Source organism: Myodes glareolus, chromosome 20 (assembly GCF_982192425.1).
Source record: "Myodes glareolus chromosome 20, mMyoGla1.1, whole genome shotgun sequence".
NCBI lineage: Eukaryota > Metazoa > Chordata > Mammalia > Rodentia > Cricetidae > Myodes > Myodes glareolus.
This window is the reverse complement of record NC_142045.1, coordinates 4199602-4219461: the sequence shown is the minus strand read 5'-3', so window position 1 is coordinate 4219461 and position 19860 is coordinate 4199602. Positions and strand designations below refer to the sequence as shown.

General features: G+C 39.4%; 1 long non-coding RNA gene across 3 annotated transcripts; it reads right to left on the bottom strand.

The window, feature by feature from the left end:
* Positions 1-3846: 3846 nt before the first annotated feature.
* On the bottom strand, positions 3847-19404 carry LOC125394083 (uncharacterized). Of its 3 annotated transcripts, none has more exons than XR_007230085.3 (6): positions 19101-19404; positions 17746-17831; positions 16323-16416; positions 10303-10336; positions 9988-10078; positions 3847-5162 (listed from the first exon to the last, which is right to left on the bottom strand). It is a non-coding gene; the product is annotated as an uncharacterized LOC125394083 (long non-coding RNA). The 3 variants fall into 3 exon arrangements; XR_007230086.3 differs by having other exon boundaries at positions 3847-4269; XR_015735738.1 differs by lacking the exon at positions 17746-17831 and having other exon boundaries at positions 3847-4269.
* Between the last annotated feature and the right edge of the window lie 456 nt (positions 19405-19860).

Genomic DNA, 19860 nt, shown 5'->3' with positions numbered 1-19860 from the left:
AATGGGGTTATATACCTATTATAAATACCCCCAAAGTACCCGATGTAGGACTGCATATTGAATGGACTTCTGATGGCTCTCTTATCATGCAAAGTAAGGATTGCATGCCCCTGATAGAGTAGAGAGCCTTGGCCAAGAGTTTATACATCAGGCATGTGGTTCTGTGACATTCACCATCTAAACCTGGGATTCTCAGATTCAGCACCTTTACGCATTGATCAGTGTGGTCAAAGTCAAAAGCTAACATCAAACTTCTTTGACTGTACTGTCATAGGGTAACATCCTGGTAGCTACTCCAAGTCACCACACAGGACTAGATTTGTCTTACTGCATTCTACAGATGAGCCTATAATAACTTATAAACAAAGACCTAGTGTGCCTAATAAAAAGAAAATGTCTTTGTAGAAGTCTTTTGGATAGGAATTTAACTATAATAATTTAATTACTAAAGTGATAACTGCATTTTGCAGAATGGTAGATTGAATTTCAGGAGATAAATTATGTTATATATAAGGTATATTAACTTATAATTCAAATATTTTTTGATAAAAATTGCTATTTGAAAATCTGTGGTACTGCTGAGGAGCTTTTCCCAGAGAGATCCTTCGTCTGGCAATGGATGGAGATAGGGACGGGGACCCACGTTGGAACACTGGACTTAACTCCCTAGGCCCAAGCGAGAAGCAGAAGGAAGAAGAACGTGAGCAGGGAGGGCAAGATCAGAGGGAACCTTCATCCGGCGATGGATGGCGATGCAGACGGAGACCCACATTGGAGCACCGGACTGAGCCCCCCAAGGTCCAAAGGAGGAGCAGAAGGAGGAAGAACATGAAAAAGAAAATCAGAACCGCAAGGGGAGCGATCACCCACTGATACAAGGGGACTGATCTAATGAGAGTTCACCAAGGCCAATTGACTGGGACTGAAGGAGCATGTGATCCAACCAGATTCTCTGGAAGAGGCTGGATTCCCTGAATGTGGCTGGCCCGAAGTCTTTCTAAAAAGCCATTGACAATGACTCTGGGACTTGTTTCCTCTGCATGTTCTGGATTTTTGGAGATTCAGTCTGTTTGGATACTCACCTTCCTGGTCCTGGAGGGAGCGGGGAGGAACTTGAACTTCCCACAGGGCAGGAAACCCTGACTGCTCTTAGGGATGGAGAGGGAAGACGAGAGGGAGTGGGGGGAGTGGGAGGGTGTTGGGAGGAGGGGCAAAAATGGAAACTTTTATATTTTAATAAAAAAAAGAAAATCTGTTATAGATATTGGTAACCAGTTTACTATCATTAAAACAGATCATAAGGATAATAAGGAATTAACAAGAATAGAAGGAATAAGTCAGGATTGAGAATGCATACAAGCAGTCTGCATACATATCAAATTGTGGGATTAGAGACCCCAGTGCCACTGATGATTACTCTCACATGATATCCCATAATGAATAATAGTAATGAACTTAGTACTACTAATTTTAGGACACATAACTCCCAATCAAAAAGAAAAAAAAAGACAATGTTTTACAAGGCACTCTCATGACAGCTTTTAAAACAGGAAGCTGTGGAATCCCATGGTGCTCCTCCTAGCTTTGCCAAGCAATGTCCTATAAAAGGAGCACATGAAGACATAACTGAAGAGATGAATGAATTACCAAGGGAAACCATGAGACTGTCCATCTCAGATAATTATCACTCACCAGTACGGCTAATCATGAAACCATGAGGAGACTACAGGTTTACATTAGACTTTACAAAATTAACAAAATTTCTTCCACCATACCTGGAGCATCACCTAACTCTAAGGAATGTGTAAATAAAATACCAGCTGTAAATGCCTAATAATTTCGAACTATAGATGTGGACAATGTGTTTCCATAAAGATGATCTGTAAACTCTAAAATGTCTCTGTAAGTCTCAAAGTAGGTTTTCAAAATGACAATTTAAAAATACTTAGGGTTTTCTTGCTGGGCGCTGGTGGTGCACGCCTTTAATCCCAGTACTTGGGAGGCAGAGGCAGGTGCAACTCTGTGAGATCGAGGTCAGCTTGGTCTACAAGAGCTAGTTCTAGGACAGGCTCTGAAACTACAGCGAAATCCTGTCTTGAAAAAACCAAACCAAACCAAACCAAACCAAACCAAACCAAACCAAACCAAAAAAATACTTAGGATTTTCTCTTGCATAGACCTGGTTTAATAAGAATCCTGAAAAACCTGCCTGTTTACTTGTTTTTATTTTTATTTTTTTGCTTGTTTTAAAGGGATAGTAGTTACCTGGGACTCTTGTCTCTTTCCTACCTCCTGGCGGATAGCTAAATAATCTTCATCAGGTTCATCTTCTTATTTAGCTTCTCTAGGATCACGAATAATAGGCTCAAAGACCTTTAATTATGGTTAGAATCCACTTATGAGTGAATACATACCGTGTTCCTCTTTTTGGGTCTGGCTTACCTCACTCAGTAAAGCGTTTTCTATTTCCATTCATTTGCATGCAGAATTCAAGATGTCATTGTTTTTTACCGCTGAGTAAAACTCTAATGTGTATATGTTCCACACCTTTTTTAACCATTCTTCTATTGAGGGCTGTTTCCAGGTTCTGGCTATTACAAATAGTGCTGCTATGAACATAGTTGAACAAATGCTTTTGTAGTATGTTCGGGAATCTCTAGGGTATATTCCCAAGAGAGGAATTGCTGGGTCCTGAGGGAGGTTGACTCCCAGTTTCCTGAGAAACCGCCACACTGATTTCCACAGTGGCTGCACAAGTTTGCATTCCCACCAACAATGGATGAGTGTTCCCCTCGGGTGCATGGGGGAGGGAGGGTTGTTGGAAGGGGAGAGGGTTAGAGAGAAGGGAGTAGGGGAGGAATGGGGGAAGCTCGGTGGACCGGGATGGGGGGGGAGGGAGGAAGGATGAATATGGGATTAGGGAAGAATATATTTCAACTAAGGGAGTCATTTTAGGGTTTACAGGAGACTTGATTATATATGGGATCCCAGGTCCAAGGAGAGATCCCCAGATTGTTCTCTGGACAGAGGAGAGGGTGCCTGAACTGGCCTTGGCCCATAACCATACTGACGAATATTTTGCTTATCACCATAGATCCTTCATCTGGCGAAGGATGGCGATACAGACGGAGACCCACATTGGAGCACCGGACTGAGCCCCCCAAGGTCCAAATGAGGAGCAGAAGGACGAAGAAAATGAAAAAGGAAATAAGGACTGCGAGGGATGCTATCACCCACTGATACAAGGGGACGGATCTAATGAGAGTTTACCAAGGCCAGCTGGATTGGGACTGAACGAGGACGTGATCTAACCAGATTCTCTGAATTTGGCCGGATTCTCTGAATGTGGCTGGCCTGAAGTCTTTCTGAAAAGCCATTGACTATGACACTGGGACTTGTTTCCTCTGCATACACTGGATTTTGGGGATCCAGTCTGTTTGGATACTCACCTTCCTGGACCTGGAGGGAGGGGGGAGGAACTTGAACTTCCCACAGGGCAGGAAACCCTGACTGCCCTAAGGGACGAAGAGGGAGGAGGGGAGGGAGTGGGGGGAGTGGGAGGGTGTTGGGAAGAGAGGCGGAAATGGAAACTTTTATAATTTAATAAAATTACTTTCAAAAAAAAATAAAGGGATAGTAGTGGTTTAAAAGATCCTTAAAATGTTAGTATTTATAAACCAGAAGATGGTGGTGCACACCTTTAATCCCAGAACTTGGGAGGCAGAGACAGGCAGGTCTTTGTGAGTTCAAAGCCAGCCTGGTCTACCAAGCAAGTTCCAGGGCAGCTAGAGCTGTTACACAGAGAAACCCTGTTTCACAAAACCAAAGAAAAAATAAAGCCAAAAAAGCAAAACAAAAAAGTTTGCCTTTATATATACAAACATTATATACATAACAATATATATATTACAAACTACATATACATACATATTACATATCTAAGGCACAGGCATAAATTATTCTCTTAATCTTTGGAATAAAGAGTTTAATATCTCGAGGAAGGGCAATCGTCAATAGAAAAAAAAACATATCTTGCAGTGTAGTAATCGTCTCTTAAGGTTAATTTATTCCTTCAAGCAATAGGAGCCATACTGTGGGACCACAATTGGGATAAGGAAGAAGAAGATATCGTGACCAAGACTGTAGGAGTCTGCCTAGTTTCATGTGGTGCTGGGTATCAAACTTGTGTCTTCCTCACTTGTTGAGTGACCTCTAGCTGCTGGTTCACTTCCAGAAGCTGTGTTCTTTGTATGATCCAGGTTATCAGGGCTACAAAGCAAGTTTGGAAGCAATGCAAATTTCTTAAGGGTCTCATAAAAAGAAAAGTCCAAGCTTGTTTGTGGTACTACCTTCTACTCCAAATATCACTGAGAATAAAATTGTCTGTGTGCATGTGTAAATGCATTTAAATGTCTGTGTGTGTGGAGGCCAGGGGACAACCTAGTGTGCTGTCTCCTAGGTACTCTGCTTATTTTATTTTAGAGACAGACTCTCTTACTGGCCTTGCTTATCAAGCAGATTAGGTTAGCTGGCTAAATAATGAATCCCGGAACCTACCTCTTTCTACCTATCCAGATTACAAGTGCGTCCAATAAGACTGGGTCTCTCTGTCTCTCTGTCTCTCTAAGATAAAATAAAAATAAACAAAAATATAACAAGCCAAACAAACAAACAGAAGAAAAAGAGCCAAAGAAATCACACACATATAGACACAGAGATATACATGTTTGTACAAACAGGAATCCCATAAAAACACAAATCCGGAAGCCATAATACACACATAAGGGACCACTAATATATATTTAAAAGTCCTGATAAAGCATAATGAGATAAACAATCTCCAAAAACGTCATTGAGTTCTTTTGTGTTGGTCATCTACCGCTGGGCATGTCTGGCTGTAGGTCTCTGTGTTTGTTTCCATGCTGCGAGAGGACATTTCTCTGATGATGGCTGAGCAAGGCCCTGATCTGTGAGTACAGCAGGAAGCCATCAGCAGCCGTTTGATTTGAACTAGTAGAGTTTCACCCTATGTCCCAGGGCTATTTAGTCTCAGGTTCTGGGTCATTCAAGCAGTGTCAGTTTTGGGTTCCAAGACTTTGGAGGCCAAGGCAGGATGATCAAAAGTTCAGGGCCAGTCTGAATACACAGAAAAGCTCTGGTTCCTAGAAGTCGTGAAGAGAAGGGGTGGATTGTGTGGCTGGATGCTGAATTGTATAGTCATATCACACAGCACAGAACAATAGAGTTCACTTAATTTAGGTTCTGTTTAGTTTATAAAGGATTTGCATTGTTTTAATAGTCTTTCAATCTTTCGCCTTACAGATGAAGACTTTTAAAATTCAGATGATTCTTTTATGAATTTTTATAATAGAAAACTAACGGTCTTGGGATTACAGCCCACCATGCCTGCCTCCAACGAGGAGACGTCCGAAAGCGAAAGGATACTAATACTTACTTTATAACACAAAACATAAAATTCAGAGAACCAAGCACAGTGGTGAACACACACCCATAGTCCCAGTACTCAGGGAAGGAGGAAGAAGTCATCTGAGCACAAATGTTTGAGGCCAACCTTGTTAATACAAGAACTCCTTTACCTCACTACCCACCAAAGGGAGACACAGCTATGTTATGGGTCCCATGGATAAGATAATGTGGGGATCTGCACTCTCTGGGGTGCCTTGCCTCCTCAAAGTCAACAAATCTGACTGGCACAAGCACCCTGGGACTGTTGAACATTTCTTTAAGTGTTTTTCAGTCATTTGTGAATCATCTTTTGTCAGCTCTTTCTGTTTGCATACGTACCCCACTTTTAATTGGGTTGTTTTATTGATATCTAACTTTTTTAGTTCTTCATATATTTTAGATATTAACCCTCTGTCAAATGTATAGTGGGTAAAAATCTTTTTCTATTCTGTAGCCTGTAAACAGACACTGCAATTTTGATTCATGACCATCCAGACCCAAATAATCACACAGAAACTATATTAATTTCAACACTGTTTGACCAATGACTCTGGCATATTTCTAGCAGTTATTACATCTTAAATTAACCTCATCTTCTACACGTCTTGTTCCCAAGGCTGCTGGCTTGTGTCTACTTGACTCCACCTACTCTCTCTCTGTATCTCTGGATTTTCTTCCTGGCTTTACTCTGCTAAGTCATTGGTCAAAACAGCTTTATTCATCAGCCGGTAAAAGTAACACATATACAGAAGGACATCCCACATCATCTTTTCTTTTCTATCTAATTAAAAGGAAGGTTTTAATTTTAGCATAGTAAAATTACATATATAAAACAGTTACCAACTAAGAATTATAGTTACAGTATTTATATTTGGCAAATTAAGGAAAATATGCTATCATCTATCCTATCTTTGTAAGTCTAAAGTTTTATATCTAATTTATCTTTTATCATAACTAAGGAAAACTTTAATTATAACTATCTAGTCTTCAACTCCATCAATGACCCAAAAAGGAAATAATATTAACCAAGCAAGCAGCTTCCAAAAGATGTGAGAAATGACAGAAACAGCTGGCTGCCTGAACAGTCACCCAAAGTTCCTCTGCAAAAACGGGGTTCCCATCTTTGGCCTATAGGCCTAGCATATCTGACAGACGTTTCTGTGAAGAAAGGCATTTTGTGTCCTGCTTCTCTAATTAAGACAGATTACTACCAGCAATTGAGACAGGGACATTTTCTTGTCCAGTGGCTTACTTTTGCCACAAAGAAAGTAAACTCCATGTGGAGTTTCTTCTATGCCCATTATTTTTCCTGAAGCAGATTGATGCTGCCAAGAGCAGACATGTCTCATTGTCATAAAAAAGAGCCTATATTATTAAAACAGTTTAAATGTCATATTCTGTAGATCTCTGAGTGTTTGAAAATGGCCTGTCTACCTAAAATATGTCTTTGCTTAAAAACATTTGCTATGTTAAGTCCTGAGAGAGGTAGCTGTATCATTCAATCTATGCATCACAGGAAAATGCAGGGTTGTCTCAAGTCCTGGCTTGAGTGGTTTGTGAGGCTGGATCATATCAGCTAGCCACCTCGAAACTGTTCTGAGAAGTTTGCAGTTCAAAGTCAATCTTTAAGTGGTGCTATCAGTTAAATTACATGATATGAACCAGGTGGAATTGTTGTTGTGGAGCCCCATCTTCTTCCTAGCAACTTCAAAGATTACTGTAGGAAAATTTATTGTTCACCGTGGAAAACTTAAGCATTATTTATACTAAATGGAAAGTTTAAATTTCAATAGACATATATTCAAAGAATATTCAAAATATATTCAAAGAATATATGTATGTAACAGAAAGATTAATCCTGTTTTTTAATCGACTGTTAGTCTGTGTCTTTTATTGGAGAATTGAGACCACTGATTTTGAAAGCTATCAATGAGCAGCAGTGTTTGTTGACTCCCATGATTTTGTTGACTCCCATGATTTTGTTGTGTGGTATGGATCTCCACACCATCTTTTGATTTACTGTTCTGGGATTATTTATTTCTTTGTTTTCTTGAGTGTGGCTAATTCAACTGAAGTTTTCCTTCTAGTGCCTTCTTTGTGCTGGATTTGTAGATATATGGTGCTTAAATATGCTTTTATCATGGAATGGTTTTCCTTCTTCATCTATTGTGATTGAAAGTTTTGCTCTGTAAAGCATTCTAGACTGGCATCTGTGGTTTCTTAGAGTTTGTAAAACATCTATCAAGACCCTTCCGGCTCTTAGAGTCTCCATTGAAAAGTAGGATGTTATTCTAATAGGTATGCCTTTTTTTTTTTTTAACGGTTCTTTGTCTTTTACCCTTGCAGCTTTTAAAATTTATTTTTTGTTCTGTACATTTATTGTTTTGTTATTATGTGTCATGGGGACTTTCTTTTCTGATCTGGATAAGCATTTCTTTAGAATAGGGAAATTTTCCTCTGTAATTTTGTTGGAAATATTTTCTGTGTCTTTGCCATGGGTTTCTTGTTCTTATTCTGTGTAGATTTGGTCCTTTAATAGTGTTCCAGATTTCCTGTATGTTTTCTGGCCTGGGATTTTTTAGATTTAACATTTTTCTTTGACTAGGGTATCCATTTCTTCTATCTTGTCTTCAGCACTTGAGATTCTCTTTGTCATCTCTCATGTTCTGTTGGTGAAACTTGCCTCTGAGGTTCCTTTTCAAGTTCTTAAAATTTTCATTTCCAGTTTCATCTCAGTTTAGGTTTTCTTTAACGATTCCTTTTTACTTTCATGCCTTGAATTATTTTCTTCATTTTGCTCCACGGTTTGTATGTGTTTTCACAGACTTCCTTAAGGGATTCATTCATATCGTCTTTAAGGTTTGTGGGTAGTTTGAATAGGAATGGCCCCCATAGGCTCATCAGGGATTAGTACTACATGGAAGGATTAGGAGGTGTGGCCCTATTGGGGTAAGTGTGGCCTTATTGGAGGAAGTGTGTCACTAGGAGTGGGCTTTGAGGTTTCACATGCCCAAGTAAGCCCCAGAGGCTCTTCCTGCTGTCTGTGGATCTAAATGTAGAACTTTCAGCTCCCTTTTCAGCACTATATCTGCCTGCTTCCTGCCATGTTGATAGTGAACTAGACCTCTGAAAATGTAAGTAAGCCCCAGTTAAATGTTTTCCATATAAGATTTGTTATGGTCATGGTGTCTCTTCTCAGTAGTAGAATACTGACTAAGACAAGACCCTTGAACATATTCATAATTGTTATTTTGAAGTCCTTGTCTTTTGCTTCAGCTATATTGCATTTCCTGGGGCATATTATGTTTTCTGGTCTTAGTGGAGACATACTGTCCTTGTTGTTATTGATTGTGTTTTCATAATGCTGCCTAGGCATCTGGGTTTGAGATGATTACAGTTCTAGCTGTTGATATCTGGTCTTCTTTCTGTTGGATGGGTTTTCCATTCCTTGATTTCTGTGGTCCTTCCTGGATCTTAGAAGAGTGTGGTGGATGTGGGTTGCCTAGTAGGGAATGTTTCTAAGTTCTTGTTAGGCATGGATTCTGGGGATCCTTTGTGGAATATTTTTCTAGGTATTGGGGGCTGTCATGAAGCAATGTGGATGGGCTATAAGGGTGGAGCTGAAAGGGTCCATGCGAGGGAGAAAAGTTGGGTCTGCCAAGAGGACCTATGGAGTCTCCAGGGAATGAAGAAGAGAGAGAGATGACAGACCTCTGTATATGGTCTGCTCCACAGCTGGAGATGAGTCTAGGGAATTTGCAATTGAGAGTAAGAAGGAGAGTGAGAATCGTTGACCTGACTGTCAGGTTGGCATGGCTAGGGTATCTAGGAAGAGCGTGCCTCTGGAGCTGGGGGCTAAGACAAAGGAATAGGGTGAGGGAGGAAGGCTGTGGGAGAAGGGACTATGCAGTCCCTGGGGATGGATCAGTCACTACATAGACCTAGGTGGCTTAGAAATGACTATGTAGACCAGGCTAGGCTTGGACTATTTAACCAACAGAGATATACCTGCCTCTGCAGGGATGAAAGTGTGCACAACCTCTTGAAAAAATAAAACAAACAAACAATAAATAAAAAGTGAACAGTGTGCACCACTGTACCCTAGCCATGCCTAGGTTTTTAAAAAAGTGTCTGGGAATCAAACTCAGGTTGCAGTACTTTATTAACTGAATTATTGCTCCTTAAATGGGGTTTTAAGGCTTTACATGTTTCTTTCATTAATATTTAGACATTTTATAGAATACCATCCTAATATAAGTATATTATAATGTCTCCAGTGCAGCCCCCCCCATGATGGGCAGGAAGTGTTACAGACGCAGTGAAGTGATTAACAATTTAAGTTTGTAGACTGTTCTGTCATTTGAACCTCTCATGGCCTACAAGTTCTGCAGCAGGTGACACTACTCAGTGGATAAACATGAACAAGGTATATGTGGTTGAATTAATTTGTTGGGAAAAAATATTCTGAAAAATATAGTCACACTCAAAACCCCAGAATAACAATGAGTCTTGGGATCTTACATTGTTCCAGGGCTGTAATGAAATTTCCTTGAGGAAAGCTGGACCACGTCAGAGTCTTTTCTCCATTATGTAGAAGTTATCACCGGAAGCCCTGTAGAGAGAGCCACATGTCTGAGGTTGCATGATGGTTAAAATCATGTACTGGACAGCAAGAAACACCAGCACATGTGACTTCATTATGTCTTCTTTACAATATAAAACTAAAAAACAAAATAAAACCCCCACAATTTATAATGTTCATTAATACTGAAAAAAATCTGTTTGCTATTATTGCATTAATTGAAACTTGGGAATATGCTTATAAATAATACTTACATATTTATGAAAACATACTATCTTTCTATTTGGCCTACAAAGAAAAAACATAAAAACAAAATTATTTCATTAGTTTATAAATATTTTATAAGACAAATTTATTCTTCACCTTGTAAAATATACAGAATAACCTTGGTACTTACAACATTTAAAGTAAACAGTTAGTGTACAATTTAATTATGATGCAGAGAGGGTATGTTCAGAAAGTTGTTCATGGAAAGCTTCAACTTCTTACACATAGATTTTCTAACTACCCTCTGTGTACACTTGATTCAGAAGGGATGGGAAGCTGCAAGGGCTAACATCCTCTATCAGCATCTCTTGCTTTGGACTTACCATGCTCTTTCAGCTTTCGGGTTTAGGCATGCTTAGTTTGATTCTGCAAGCCTCACCACCTTCTTCCTGACACACAATACTTCTCAGTAAGGCAGTTCAGTCATTGAAGCTGGCCCCAGAAAAGACTGCCATTTTTTAGGTTGTATATCACTGATTATACAATCAGAATAAAAGAGGTAGGTTTTAAATTTAAAAAATTATTTTATGCTGTATATGGTGTTCTTCCTGGGTGTGTTCCTGTGCACCATGTATGTGCAGGAGTCTATACAGGTCAGAAAAGGCAACAAAACCCACAGAACTGGAGTTACAGATGGCCGTGTCCTGCCATGTTGGTGCTGAGACTTGAACCCAGTCCTCTGAAAGAATAGCCAGTGCTCTTAACTATTGAGCCATCTCTACAGCTTCAACAGGTGGATTTTAAAATCATATTATGGGAAGAAAAAGAAAAAAGGTGAAATTTTTGTCCTGACCAACCCCTAGCTTATCTGTTGAATTTCCTTATAAAAATGGGTGTAGTGTACACCATTAATCCCAGCACTTGAGAGGCAGAGATAGGTGGGTCTCTGTGAATTTGAGACCAACCTGGTCTACAGAGTGAGTTCTAGGATGGCCAGAACATTAAACAGAGAGACCCTGCTTCAAAAACTGAAAAAAGTAAAAAGCAAAACCAAACAAAATCCTGGTCCCTCTTGCATTCAACTCTTCTGCACAAAAGATATAAATGAAAATTAAGACAAACAAACAAAAATCCACAAAATATTGAAAAAATTCAAGTTATAATTATTAATGGGAACATCAAATTTATTATGACACAGAGAAAACAAACCCCCAAGGCCTAGGGAGGTGTGGAGGAATGGGGAGTACATCAGTCGTTAAAACCTTTCTTACTATTCTCCTCTGGAAGGGAAAAACCAACACTGCTCTGAAAGCTGCTGTGATCAGTTGGAACTCAAACTGGTGCTGTGCCTCTCTCCAGCCTGACAGACTTGAAGACAGCAGGGGTTAATTTGTACTTCCGACTTTCCCACGAACACCTTCAAATGTTGTCCACAGTCTAGACATACACAAACTGAAGCCAAAGATAACACAATCTTTAAAACTGACTGCTTGACACAGTACCTCTGAAACTAGGGACTCAACCAAATTATTCAGAATGAAACAGAAACAAAGAGAGTGAAAAGCTGCACAGGAACTGCACTGGACGTCCTGAGTAGAGAGGCCCTAACAACTGTGCAGCATGCTAACATATGTTCTATGGAATTATATTTTGTGTGTTCATTCTACAGTGACAGCTGTTTAACCCTAGACTAATCAGAACTAATACCAAGCTCAGACTTTAAAGGTTAATTCTCATTGAAACATTTAAAAGGCTAAGAGAGGAATCCTGAAGTCAAGACCAGTCTGTGCAAAACAGTACAACACTGTCAAAAAAAGAAAGAAAGGAAGAAAGAAAGAAAGAAAGAAAGGAAGGAAGGAAGGAAGGAAGAAAGAAAGAAAGAAAGAAAGAAAGAAAGAAAGAAAGAAAGAAAGAAAGAAACCAAACAGGAATGCAAGAATGACAAAAACAATAAGAAACTTAAGAATGGATCCAGGTGTGGTGACAGTCACACTTAATCTCAGCACAGAGGCAGAGGCAAGTAGATCTCTCTAAGTTCAGACCAACCTTGTCTACATGGTGAGCTCCAGGTAACCAGGGTTACACAGTGAGATCTGATCTCAAAACAAAAAACGGAACCAAACAAACATAAGAATGAAGTCACAGGACATTTAACTGACTGAGTTCAAGACACCTAAAAGGCACAAACAACTTGATCTCACCTGTTACAGAGGATCTCCCTGATAGCTTAAGGTAATAAATGGCAGCCAAGAACCAAAGAAGTAGACTGAATACATAGACTGAGCTAATATGGCCGATTCTCGCTTTTAAACTGCCCTTTGGCTGTCACTGGGAAGCTGGACCAACAAACTGTTCCTTCCACTAACTGATAAGGCTGGTTCTTGGTGCCGATGTTGGATTAAGTACTAAGACTGATACCACTTACCCACTTTCCTTCTGGAAAACTGAACATATGCCATAAAATGGTAATTGAATGCCTGAATTGATGCTAAATCTATAACAATTTTCTCAGACAAACACGTGTCTGACAGAGTGATGTCACTGGGGGGGCCACTGTGTGCTCTGTGTGACTCCCTTCTGGGAAGGATATAGCGTGATGTTTTAACCACTCATTTAAAAAATTTAAGATAATTTTGACTTAAGTGTTACATAAATAGCAGAATTCATGTATATCCTTCATTCTTCCTCCACTTAAAATAACTTGACAGAGTATCATCTACATAAAACTTTGCTTGTTTGTTTATAATTAAAGACAGGAAAAAGGGACCAAAATATTTTTTCATATAATTTTTTGACTTTTAGAGATTATAACATAATTACATAATGCTTCCTTCGCTTCCCCTCTCTAACCCCCAATGTACCTCTTCTCTTTGCACTTTTAAATTCATAGTTTTTTCTTTAATTATTGTTAGATTCTCTCTCTCTCTCTCTCTCTCTCTCTCTCTCTCTCTCTCTCTCTCTCTCATGTGTGTGTGTCCCTGTCCCCAACCATATAAATATAACCAACTCAGTCTGGATAATATTACTTGTGTGTGTGGTTTCCAGGCTGAATATTTGGTGTTGGATAATCAATTGGTGTGCTCTTTCCTGAAGAAGACCATTTCTCCTGCTCTCGGGATTCCTTAGTCATCTATGGTTCTTTGTCTTGTGAAATTTCCATCACTAAATTGCTTTTAAGAGAACTGAGCACTTAGAAATCTTACCTTCCACAGAGAGCACCCAGAAATTACCTTGTCTGATGCTGGCCCATGTATCCTTTTCCTCCCCTAACGTGAGCTAAACTGTATCCATTTTTCATGATGCCTCACTGAGTTTTCTTTGGGCCAAAAAAAGTCTTCTTGTATGGGGATATTTTTATTTTCTTTCTCCAGCTCTCCTTACTTCTACCAAAGGAGACAAGATTAGCATTTAAAAAAAATCAGATTTCCAATATGCTCTTTGGTTTTATTCTTACAACGTTCTGGTCAAAACTCTAAGTAAAAACTTCAGAAAAACCCTACTGATTACTCAGAGAATATTTGTAATGATACCAGACAGCAATCTTGAAACTTAACCATCATTTTAGTTTTACAGGATCTCATAGGAAGAACATCGCCCCCATGACAGCTGAAAGTAATTCTAGAAGACGACATCCCCTCTTCCAACAAGCTTTGTCCTCAGGGTTAGGGACATCAATTAGGGGCTAATTATATAGGGTTGGGGGTTGGGGTGGAAATTATATAGGCTTAGGGATCTTCTTTTTTAAAAACGGAGATTGAATGGTGTAATAGGTAGATTAGTGTGAGCTTACTCACACTCATAATAACAGTGAGTAATAGAGTGAATACTTGTGAGCTACTATTTATAGATAATTCACATTGGTATAGATTCTTGTATATTGATACAAATTCAAATTATATTTGTTATATTTAATATGATCCTATTTTGTTTATAATATTTGTATACTGTGCAAAGTTATTTTGTCATATTGTATGAATGCATGCTTCTACTTCTACTTTAGACATTTTTGTATACTGATACAATTTTAGGATATATTTATCATAGTGCACTGTACATTTCTACCTCTGATTAAGATACTTACACATTGTTTACATTTTGAGGTCATTTTCCTCATTTACTGCACAGTTGTTTAAAGATTGTTTAATATTCTAATATGAAGTCCTCATCTTTAAGTTATATAGGTATTAAATACTATAGGTCAATAGTTATCCATGTCAGCCATACTTGTAGTTAGACTAATCATATTCTTTAGATACATAGAGTTTGTATTCCACATAGATAGGTAATCTTCAACTACTTCAAAGAATTAAATATGGCATTTAAATAACTGAGGGTTCTGTTGATGTGAGATCAGTGCTCCTGGCAGCACCAATCTATTCCTGAGAGAATGTTGAGCACCAAAGACACTCCACCTGGAGCTTGTTTTCTTCTTGGCAAAACTGGCCTTTGGGCAAAAAACTTCTCAGGCCTCGACCACTGACAAAATGTACAGTTTGTATTGGACAAACAGAATACAATAACAACAACAACAACAACAAAAGACTGCCAAACCTTGGCAGGATAGGATAAAATTAAATTTTCCTGCCTCTGAAAATGGTCTGTCAGTTACTCTAGGCCTTAGCCAAAGTTGGTTGCTCCAACTTTGCAAATGAGACTTTGGGTGATTGCCTAGGTAGCCTGCTGTCTCTGTTATTTATTGCACCTTTTGGAAACTGCTTGGTTGCACTTCCTGCCTATTCAAGTAATATTATCTTCCTTCTCAGGTCTTTGATGTGGTTGAAGACTAGATACTTTCCTCTCATGACTTAAGCAAGACAGTGCTCGCTTCGGCAGCACATATACTAAAATTGGAACGATGACTTAAGCAAGACATTTCTAATACAAGACTTAGACTTCTTAGGATAAAATAATTATTGAAACATTTAGCACATGTTTCTTGCTTAATGTTATTTATGCTAGTTATAATTTCAATTCTTATACTTTATATCTGTTCTTTGTGTATATAGTTTTATATTGGGTTTGAAACTCTATTATTTAGATAAAAGAGGGAGGTGCTAGGGAAAATCCTTAGTCCTTCAGCCAATGACCTTTGAAATGCTGGACCATTTTGGGTGTGGCCTTGAGTACCAAAAATGCACGTGTTTGCTCGCTCTCTTGGATTTGGATTCGGTTCTTGTTCCCTGATCATGCAGAGGACTGTGATCTGTGAGTGTACCTCTAAATAAAGAACCCTTTATTATACTCAATTCTGAGCTAGCATGGGACTGTTCTGTTTGCATTCACCTACACATTGTCCTTATAATACACACACTCTCTTGTTGAAACTTCTTGTCATTCCGGGTGGTGGTGGTGCAAACCTTTAATCCTGCACTGGGGAGAAAGAGGCAGGTGGATCTCTGAATTTGAGGCCAGCCTGGTCTACAGAACGAGTTTCAGGACAGCCAGAGCTACACAGAGAAAGCCTGTCTCAAAACAAGAAAACTAAGTCAAACAAAAAACAAACAAAAATTTCTTTCACACATGCTTATCCTGGCACAGTCCCATGCAGAGCATAACTAGAAATGTGGTGCGAAGACAACGGGATGGAGTGCTCACCCTCAGGAACACAGCATGAACATCCGTGGCAATTTGGAGACAAGAGCTACAGTGCTGCTTTCTGGAAAGTTCCAGTAAGGAACACAAAGAGAGGAGACCTCTACCAAATGACATGCTACACTGACAATAGACAGCCAATGATGAGTCTTCACAGATAGATGTGTCCAGCACAGGGGACTTCTGCTCTGATGAGTGAATAGGACTCAGACAGAACTAAACCCTGGGAAGAACTGGAGGGGAGACTAAGAACTACTTCTGTACATTTCCTAAAACAATACCCTGTGTCTTCTTTACCTAAATTCAAAACAATTTTCTATAATATGAATTTGAAGAACACAGAGTTTTACCTTGTCCTGTGTACTTGTCTCTCACTCTAAGACTTTTGTCTTAGTCACCATTCTATTGTTAAGAAGAGACACCATGACGAAGGCAACTCTTATAAAAGAAGGCATTTAACTGGGGGCTTGCTTACAGCTTCAGAGAGTTAATCCATGATTATCACGGCAGAACACAACACAGACAGTCATGGCGCTGAAGTGGGAGCTGAGAATTTTGCATCTGGATCCCTGTCATCAGGAAAAGGGAGAGAGAGGAGAGAAAGAGAGAGAGAGAAACTGGGTTTGACATGGGCTTTTGAAATCTCAAAGCCCACCCACAGTGACATACTCAAACAGTTCCACTTTGTGAAGACTAAGCATTCAAATATATGAGCCAATGGGGGTAATTTTCATTCCCTGTGCATCCCTTCAAGAGTCATCTCAAAGGGTACCTCTTCTAGGAAGCTTTCTCTTTATCCCTTGAAAGAGAAAGGATCTCTCTCTCTCTCTCTCATATCTATAATAAAAGAAAAAAACCCACTGCTTAACTATACCTTGGAGCAGTTCACACATCTGGTGCTGAGACTCTCCTGCCTCCAGAAACTATTTCTAGAATAAGATATTAAATGAAAGCCAAGAGTGGTGTTGCCTGTAACCTCAGCACACAGGGAGAAAGGGGTGAGGCAGAAGGACTGTAAATTCAAGGCCGGTTTGGGCCTAAAGACCTCAAATATAAAACAAGTTGATATAGCTTGATGATAGTCCTATGTCTGAACTGAAGGTTACATTTTCCTTTTAATTATGTATTTTGGAAGAGCTTGATTTTTTTTGATACCTGAGCAGCCTGCTTCTGAATGACCAACCACTGACAACTTGAGTTAGTTCTTTCTAGCCATTTTTAAAACTGGGCCCTCTAGGTCAGCTAGAGGGAAATGGATGTGGGTTCCCTCTGTTGTTACGCATACCAAGACTTACTCATGAAAAAATGACTCTTTCTTTAGTGGATTTTGAAGGATTTTAATTTTTTGTTGTTTTCTTAGACAGGGCGTAGATACATAGTCCAAAATGGCCTGGAATCCATGCTCTTCTCTGCTTTAGTCCACCTAATGCTGGAATTCTAGGCAGGTACCAGCATCTAAGGCTAAGAATCCAATTATTTTGAGACTTTATAGGCTGAAAAGGAACTATAATTCTTCCCTGTGGATTGTTTTGCAGTACTCAACATAGACTAGGGAGAATTTGGTACCTCACCATCTCCTTATCACTCAACAAATCTCAGACAGGTAGAAAGAGGCAAAGGAATCTTGTTCTTATTGAACAGACCTTGTGAATTTACCTAAACTCTCTGTGTAAAGATCACTCTATAAAAAAAAAAAAAAAAAAAAAAAAAACAAGGAAAAAGAACTCACCACTGGCTTAGCCTGGAAAACTAAAAACCTAGTTCTTGATCTGCTTCTTATACTCCAACATAACAATCTGTTCACTGACAGATCCAAATTATGATGTTTAAACAAAAGGAAGCATTCCTCAGAAACTTGTGAAACTATTTCACCTTTACCAAAAAAACAACCTCCTTACCTCGGGCAGAAGGGACAAGTGGTAGTGTGGAAAGTCCTGTATATGTGTTGTTTTTGTTGGTTAACGAATGAAGAAGCTGGATTGGCCTGTGATAGGGCAGAGGAGAGCAAGGTGGGAAAAACTAAACTAAATACTGGTAGAAAAAAGACAGAGTAAGGAGACTCCATGTAGCTGCCAGAGGGGAAATATGCAATCTGCCAACTAGAACCTTGCCAGTAGGCCACAAATCTCATGGTAAAATATAAAATAGTAGAAATGGGTTAACCAAAGATATAAGAGCTGGTTAGCAATACATTTAAGTGATTGGCCAAGCAGTGATTTAAATAATATAGTTTCTGAGTAGTTATTTTGAGTCTGAGAAGCAGGAGTAAACAAGCAGCTTCCTACAACAAAGTGGTTATCTGTGGTGCCCTGTGTATACCAAAACACATGCTGGCCTCCATGAACTCTCAGTAGCATAAGTACACATTTCAGGGTCCATGCTGGCATCCTGGCTCTTCTCACCCTCCACTCCAAACTTCTCCAGCTCATGGGCTTCTATGCCTACCCCCTACTCATTTCTCCTTATAATCCTGCTATAATGGCTGTATGTACTCTTTCTTTGGCCCACACTTTCTTTCTCTTCTCTCCTTCCTTTCTCACTCTACTGCTCTTGCTTGCTCCTGACCAGGCCCAGTCTACTACTTCCTTTTTCTACTCTGGATTCCTCCAGATGTTTCTGACTGTTCCCTCCCTCACATCTACAGTAAAAACCATCTGCTTCACTACACCTTGGAGCAGTCATGTCTTTAGTGTATACATCTGAGATTGAGACTCTCAGTTTACACACTTACAAGTTTGCCTCTGTTGTGACCCCACGCCAATGACACAGGGGCAATGTTTTCTATTGTACAATACATACAGTATTATCTTTCTATTACCCCTCATATAAGTCAATGACATTAATTTCATTTAAATATCATTTAATTTCAAATATTATCTATTAAAATAATAGATATTAACAACCACCAAGCTTTCATTACATGCCAGATACTGTTTTGAGCTCTACACATACCATGCTATTTAATTTCCAAATAAACTTCACAGGTTGGCTGTGTAATTATCCTTGTTTTACAGCCAACAGAACTGGAGTACAGAATGGTGAAGTAGCTTGTTCTTTCCTTCTATCTATCCATCTCACCCAGAAGGGACTTGAAGGGCTCCCAGAGTTATTGTGTTAATGTGGCATGGTGACTCACAGTAGTTTTGGAAGAAATGACCAATTGTAGACATTTCCCCCTTAATTATATTGAAGACACAGTAGTTCTATTGCTCAGAGTAAAATTCTACTGAAGTTGGATGGTCGTGGCACATACCTTTAATCCCAGTACTCGGGAGGCAGAGACATGCAGATCTCTGTAAGTTTGAAGTCAGCCTGGTCTACAGAGCGAGTTCCAGGACAGGCTCCAAAGCTACAGAGAAACCGTATCTGGAAAAAAAACAATAAACAAAACAGAAAAAAGTTAAAAAAATTTCTTTACTAGAAACAGCTGCCTTGGTTTCACTTCTGCGACTGTGATAACAAATCCCCGTGAAAGCGAAAGCAGCTCTCTGCTCTGCTCTCGGGAACGGGTGTGGTACGACCAGTGCCGAGAGGCTGCTGCTGCCTCTTGTCATGAGAACATGATCTTGTCTGATGTCATGAGAACCCTAGAACTTCAAGACAAGGAAACCCTGCTGAGAAAAAGTACAACGTTACTACTGAAGAGTCCAGGAATAGATATAGAAACAAAGGGTCTGGTCCAGGAATATAGAAATATAAAGTTGTAAGCCCAAACACATTTTGGGAGGAAAAAAAATAAAGCTGGCAGCCACTGTTAACCTTTAACAAACATTTTCTGCCTTAAGAGCAGACATCCTGGCAGTCACTGTGTACAGAGGTCAACTTTTAACAATTGTGTCCTGCCTCCCAGCTTCCCAGCTAGGCAGGTACTGCAAAGGTTATTCTAACTATTGCCTCTATGGGGCCCTCTGCTTATATTTCATTAATTTTTAACTGTCCACCTATGTGACTCTACTCTCTGCCTTGCATTTTTTCAGGGACAATGAAAAGTGACTGTGTCAGCCACAGACTTT